The 7500-nt window shown below is 33.5% G+C and overlaps 1 protein-coding gene across 5 annotated transcripts in view; it reads left to right on the forward strand.

Moving 5' to 3' along the window:
* The window catches only part of LOC145268339 (E3 ubiquitin-protein ligase HERC2-like), a 500726-nt gene that overhangs the window by 72933 nt on the left and 420293 nt on the right, over positions 1–7500 (forward strand). The window contains exon 1 of one of the 5 annotated variants that reach the window (XM_080123847.1): positions 354–682. The exons of the other annotated variants lie outside the window; for them this stretch is intronic. The gene's annotated coding sequence lies outside the window, so the exon portion shown is untranslated. Of the gene's footprint in view, positions 1–353; positions 683–7500 lie in introns of those variants that run through there. 5 annotated transcript variants of the gene reach the window in all.

Consider the following 7500-nt stretch of genomic DNA (forward strand, 5'->3'; position numbering starts at 1 on the left):
ATCCGGGGTAGGGAGAGTGTAGCATGGTCTTGTTCCATCAGCCATGACTAGGTAGAAATCCTATGTAATTTACAATTCTAATTTTTGAGTGTTGCTGAGGATTGAACCTTCAACCTGAGTGTAACTTAGTATAGTAACCGAATTTTCCCAAGTAGTTCATCCACTATGTGATGGGCCTTATTTTAGTGTTATTTCTTAGTTTGAATGCTATTTGTTTTGTTGATGTTTCTCCCTGCCTCCCTCCCTCCTTTCTTTTCTTTTCCCCCAATTAATTCTCATCACTCATACTCAATATATTTGTCTTTCTACATCCCTCTAAACGTACCACCTTCCTTGTATACTTACGTCAATTTAGTTGCACACTTGTATGAGATGACTGCCTGCTTCAAGGCGTTTACTACTACTACAACTAATACTACTACTACTGCTGCCAGGCAAGAAAAATGGTTTCATGTCTCAAGGAAATGAAAAGCATGCTACCTTGAAGAAGAATTCCTTGTTTATTCCTGCTGACACAAGTTGCTTACCTCTTTTGTTTTTTCATTTTTTTTTTAACCTTAATGACATCAAACTTCAGTTTTATATGCACATGAACGCTTGCACATATTTTTTTTCAACTTGTGCTGAAGTCTTTTAATTAGTTGCAACAGGAAACTCTTTGAGGAATCCTGCAATAATTTCAGTAAGTAAATATCTTTTTGTGAGAAAAACCTAAATTTTAAGTTTAACTTTCATTTGTTTTGTTTTGTTGCATACTTATTTTAAAATTTAAAATCTATATAATAACTTGTTACCTCCTATTTTGTTATTATGAACTTGCCCAGATGTAATTAAAAAAAAAAAAAAAAAAAAATTAAATTGTCCTCATATACTTGATTCTCCATAATGACAAAGAGTGCTTTCACAGATCTGGCCCCATGGCAGACGATATTGACACAGCATAATCTGATAACAAGTTATGACAACAGTGAAAAAGCAACAACACAAAATGAGAACTGAGTTCCTGAAATGGAAAAGAGAAAACTACAATGTTGCATTTTATTTATTTTTTTAATAATGGGCACACTTTTTGTTCGTTTGTAATTTTTGCATTTCATTGTTTTTGTTATTACTTTGTAAATTTTTTTTTTCAGTCATGTGGAAAATAGTGATTTATTATCATTGTTGCTTTTTTTTTATTTATTTAAAAAAAAAAAAACTTTTTTAAAAATAAAAAATAAAAAAAAAACTATCATGTTACAAAAAGTTGACATTAAGTTTACAATTGTTTTTTTTTTGTTTTTTTTAATTATTTTAATCATTATGTTTTTAGTTTTGACATCGTTTGTTGTCTTTGTAAGGAATGGTTCACCTTCCAACAAAAACAATCTTTTCAAATTTGGTGGAAAGAGTATAATATCAATATTTTGTTTCTGAATTTTTTTAGATAAGGATTGATTATTCGTATTTGGATTTTTCGAACTACTGTTCTCATCTTGTGTGTTATTTTCACAACATTTCGGTTGATGTAACCGCCGGTCTTCTTCAGGTGTATCTCGTGAAACTTAGGAGTCTGAACAGAATTTTGAATGAAACCCTTTATTTATCCATAGGAGTAACATGCTCTTGTCCCATTAGCCATGATTTGGTAGAAGTCCTAAGTAATTCATAATTGTATTTTGAATGCCACCCACACTCAAGATTGAACCTTTAACCTTTAAAACAGTGTAAATTTACAACTGAATTTTTAGCAAGTAATTTATCCACTATGCCATTGGTCTTTGTAAAGCTACAGTTATCTGGCGGTTGAAGGTCCAGTCTTCAGTGCAGGCGATTGCAAATTACTTAGGACTTCTACCCAATCATGGTTGACAGAACGAGAGCATGCTACCTCTGTGGATTAAATAAAGATTAAAAATTACATGCAGATTTCTTGAGTTCAACAGAAAGATTCTCCAAGTTTGGTAGGAAGATTCTTGAGTTTGAGAAGATATAACCGAAGAAGGTTGGAAGTTACATTGATCGCAACATTGTGAAAATCTAATTTATAAACTCACTATGTTTGGCTGTCTGTCTGTCTGTCTCCGTATTTTCAAACTCTATCTCTTCCAAAACTTAGTCACAGAACGGTACTAGGGGCCTCAAATGATTGGATTTTTTTTTTTATTGATCGTTCTTTTATGAGTCTTTAGTCGATTAAAATAGTTTTTAAGGGGTTAAAATTGAAGAAATCGTTTTACATTTTGTACATTCATCTTAGTTTATTTTCAATCAATTCATATATGTGTCACGTTAATACAGTGGTTAACGTCACCAACTTTGAATGCTACAATTTCGGTTTCGATTCTAGCTGATGCCACCTAAATATGTTTTTTTTTTTTTTTTTTTTTTTTTTTGAAACCATGACTATAATAATATATAAGAAACCTGGACAAATTAAAATATCATATTTAAGCGTATTTTATGATCGGGCAAAGTGCCCCCCCCCTCCTCTATCTCTCCGAACTTTAAAATCAGAACATGTTTTTTGCTTCCAGAATATGGATTTAATTTTGTGTCCTCATCTTTTGTCTATTCCATTCAATTTAATTGTCAAAAACTATAACAATCATGCTTCAATTGCCATATAGAGAAAGGATGGTAGAAATTTAGCCTCTCTCTCTCTTTCTATTTCTCTCTCTCTCTCTCTCTCTCTCTCTTTCTATTTCTCTCTCTCTCTCTCTTTCTATTTCTCTCTCTTTCTATTTCTCTCTCTTTCTATTTCTCTCTCTTTCTATTTCTCTCTCTCTCTTTCTATTTCTCTCTCTCTTTCTATTTTTCTCTCTCTTTCTATTTCTCTCTCTCTCTCTCTCTCTTTCTATTTCTCTCTCTCTCTCTCTTTCTATTTCTCTCTCTCTCTCTTTCTATTTCTCTCTCTCTCTCTCTTTCTATTTCTCTCTCTCTCTCTCTCTTTCTATTTCTCTCTCTCTCTCTCTCTTTCTATTTCTCTCTCTCTCTCTCTTTCTATTTCTCTCTCTCTCTCTCTTTCTATTTCTCTCTCTCTCTCTCTTTCTATTTCTCTCTCTCTCTCTCTTTCTATTTCTCTCTCTCTCTCTCTTTCTATTTCTCTCTCTCTCTCTCTTTCTATTTCTCTCTCTCTCTCTCTTTCTATTTCTCTCTCTCTCTCTTTCTATTTCTCTCTCTCTCTCTTTCTATTTCTCTCTCTCTCTCTTTCTATTTCTCTCTCTCTCTTTCTATTTCTCTCTCTCTCTATTTCTCTCTCTCTCTCTTTCTATTTCTCTCTCTCTCTCTTTCTATTTCTCTCTCTCTCTCTTTCTATTTCTCTCTCTCTCTCTTTCTATTTCTCTCTCTCTTTCTATTTCTCTCTCTCTCTCTTTCTATTTCTCTCTCTCTCTCTTTCTCTCTCTCTTTCTATTTCTCTATTTCTCTCTCTACATATTTCTCTCTTTCTATATATAGTTTCCTCTCTATTTCTCTTGCATACAACTGGTTCAATATAATAGAAAGAAAAATAGAAAATGAATCTAGTTTCACTGTTGTTTTTGAAACAAGTCTCCCCTCCCTTAAAAACATCCACAACAAATACTCGTTGAGCTACAACAATGGTCAATAATTTCCTTCTCCATCAGTGCCTAAAACTAAAGTAAAATTTCATGTGCAAAGTTACTTTCCTAGAACTGTGCATCTGTGGAACAAAATAGCATCGGACTTCTTCCCAGCTGACTATAATATGGTCATTTTTAAATGATATTTATTGATTTTAAACTATCATTTTAACTAAAATCTATAGATCCCCCTACCACAAGTGTATTTTTTATGTTTGAGAAAAAATTGTGTGTGTATTGCATGAGTTTTATATTAATAAACCAGCACCACACGCAAAAAAAGAGGAAGCACACAAACATTATACAGACATTAAGTTATATATATATATAACTCCAATGCTCAATTACTAAGAAATTATTACAGACCGTAATATTTATTTATATTTGTGTTGCAGAAGGTCAAACAAAAACATTCATACCATCGGTTTCAAATCCAAAGCAAAGGTAACCAGTATCTGGTTGCCTGTTGTTTATATCTCTCTCCAAGGAAATGGCATCTTGCACGTTCTATGGAATTATGTGATATTTACATTCCCCCCCCCCAATCTTATTTTTATTTTTGTAATCTCTTCACACACATATATATATATATATATATATATATATATATATATATATATATATATATATATACAGGGTGTCCAAATAAAATGTATACACTCTTTAAATGCCCATAAAACCAACATCTTCTATATATATATAAAAGCAAAAATGTGCGTGTGTATGCACATTTTGTGCATGTTCGGCAAAGACTTTGGAGGGGGGGGGCTTGGTCGAGCCACTCCTTAAAACTTTTTATAGGCTGTCTAAATCATAATATCTTCGAGTTACAAACAGGAGTCGCGTCTATCTTTAATTTGCCTGACTTTTATGTACTATTTTCGAGATTTTTTTCGATCGCTGTGTCTTTGTTTTGCTTTTCAGTATAAAAAAGTGAAATTGTGAAAACGAATTTGTGTTCCCAGCCATCATGCCATGCTTGGCCTTAGTTGGTCCCCCTCCCCTTCACTCTCCACATTAAAAAAAACAGCCTTGTGCCTAATTTGCTCAGTGGGGAAGCAAATAAATATTGACCATATGTGCCGAGTCGTCTAGCAAATAATTGCTATTCCTTTGGCGGGGGAAACAAACAAATACGCAGAAACTGGCTTGCATCGCCAAACTTAAGTCACGTGATGTTTGACCTTATTAAATTCTCGCGCCTGTCAATTTCACTTTATGAACGTTAAATTGAGACAGTTTTCACTTCCTCTCCCCTCGTGGCTGAGCTGGTTAGGTGTTAGGGTTTTTTTCCCTTTCTTTTCCACCTTCACGTCAAGGCTTTGGGTTCGAGCCTACCTTCCTACCAAAACTGTTTTCTTTTATACCTCCAAACACCCGGCCAATGTTTTTTTTTTTTTTTTTTTTTTTTTAAACAAGGTTGTTTTGATCTAACCCCCCCCCCCAAACACACACACCTCCAAACTCCCAGGCAATGCCGGGCACCTCCGCTAGTCTATAATATAAATCTCCCCTGTTTAAATGTATGTATGTTTGTATGTCTGCATAAAACTTTAGGCAGAGGTAACAGATTTTCACGATATCAGTATCATTTTGAAGCTTGACCCTTTGGACAACAAATATTGAAAAATTGGCTAAAAACATTAATTCCTTCACTTTCAACTGGGCAGTTTTCTACAGGGAGGGGTCGTTTTTTTTTCGCTGATATTTTCGAAAGTCATCCTCTCTTTTCGATTGTCTAACCTTAATTTACACCTACTTCACTTCCAGTTTGGCGATGGGCGCAATAGCAAAGACGTCAGGGTTTTTTTTTTTATTTCATGTTCTTTGACTCTTTCGCAGTACGGGTTCAAGTCTGCCTGCCTAATACCACTTTTTTTCTTTTTTTTTTTTTGCTCAACACACACTTTCAAATACCTGAGTAATGCTAGGCAGCCAGGCTAGTTTATTATAAGAAAGAAAAGTTTCATGCATCAAAATACTGTGAACAAATATAAAAACCAGTTCATTATTAAAAGGATTCAAATTATTGACCATTGTGGTCCATGAACAGGTGTCAACATTCACTGATTGAATCGAAAACGTTCCTAATTAGTTCAATTGGTATGTTGACACATCTTCTTTCAATGGTTGCTTTCAATTCATTCATTGTAGCTAGTTTTGTGGTGTGAACCCTGTGTTTAGCATGCCCTTCACTCCCTCCAAAAGAGAAAAATCCAGGGGTGGGGTGGGGATAAATTTGGTGAACGTGGACAGTACTCGATACTTCCTCTTCATCCTAACTATCTGTTTTGCAGGTGACTATCAAGATATGTTCTTACGTCATGATAATGGAGAAGTAATCCATACTGCTGGAAGTGGCATAGCATATTCATGTAGCAAGTTGAGATAATTTAAAGTGTATACATTTTATTGGGACACCCTGTACGTATGTATGTATATATATATATATATATATATATATATATATATATATATTAATCATATTTTTCCTTACAATGATCAGCATAGATGATCGTTCCTACAAAATTTCATGTTCTTATATCTTCTAATCTAAAAGTTGTTAGCAGATAGATGAACACACCTCCTCATATCAGTTTAGATACAGAACTGTACATATCCAATTTATTTAAACTCTTGTTAAGAGCCGAGATGGCAGAATACCAGCCTGCATCTACAAGAACCCGTTTATTGCCAGGCATGTGAAAAAGCACATTTCCTGTGCAAACATAAATTTTTGGTTTTCTAATCAAACCTATAAAATTTATAAAAACTAGTTCTAGATACTTGACCTTTTATTTATTTGAATAAAATGCCCAAAAGACAATGGGTACACCGGAAATGTCCTTCAGTTATCTACCCCGCCGCCGTTTAGTGTTTAAAGGGAGGGGGGTTGAATCGAAAAGAAAAGGACTGAATTCAATTTTACGCGATTAAAAACTTCTGAAGTTATCACTTCAGCATGCCATGAGAGTGGCATTCGTCCTAGGTCAGTTGAACCAGAGGAGGAAATGTTAAGGAAAGGATTTTGCAGTTCTTGCAAGGTGTTAACATTTTCCTACATACAGCACTTGGTGTTCCTAAATAGTCACTAGACTCAATGCTGCTTAACTTTGATGATCTAATGAAAACCGGTGTGTTAGTGTTATTATGCTGTATATTTTAGCATCAATGATGGCAGTAGCAGCACCAGCAACAACTTTGTTCCTATTCCTATGTTACTATGACTGTTATAACTTGTTACACATCAGGGCTCTATGAACAAATTTCATTTTTTATAATTTTAACCCACATTATCGCCTCTTTACTAAAATAAGAACTTTGATATATTGGCTGGGCTGATTATTTCATTACAAAAACACCATTCCATTAACACACATTTCATCATTTTTGATAATTGTAACCCACATTATCGCCCCCCCCCCCGTTACTAAAATACTAACTATGAGATATTATCTGGGCTGATTATTTCATTACAAACACTCCAATCAATTAATACACGTTTAGTCATTTTTCATAATTCTTGGATATGTTACTTATTTCAACAATCATTCCTAAGTTACTATAACTTATACACCAGGTTTCTATAACAAATTTATCTTTAATTGACCTTTGACAACTAAATATATTCATTTACTAACCCAAAACCTATATGATTTTTGAAATATAACATTTTCATTCTGTGGTAAGTATACATCATAACGACTTTTTCTGTATTTTATTTTAAATGTAATTCTAAATATTCTAATATTCGAATTCTATATTGAGATCTGAAGATATAAATATTGAAATTTCATCAGATGTTTTTCTTTTTTAACCGCCTTCATAAAAAAAAAGGGAAAAAAGTATTTTGTTCTATTAAACGTTTTATCTACATATCTATAAAAGTGAACGTGTTTGTCTGTCTGTCTGTGTG

This window comes from Euprymna scolopes, chromosome 43, assembly GCF_053919585.1.
Source record: "Euprymna scolopes isolate OS-2025 chromosome 43, ASM5391958v1, whole genome shotgun sequence".
Lineage (NCBI taxonomy): Eukaryota > Metazoa > Mollusca > Cephalopoda > Sepiida > Sepiolidae > Euprymna > Euprymna scolopes.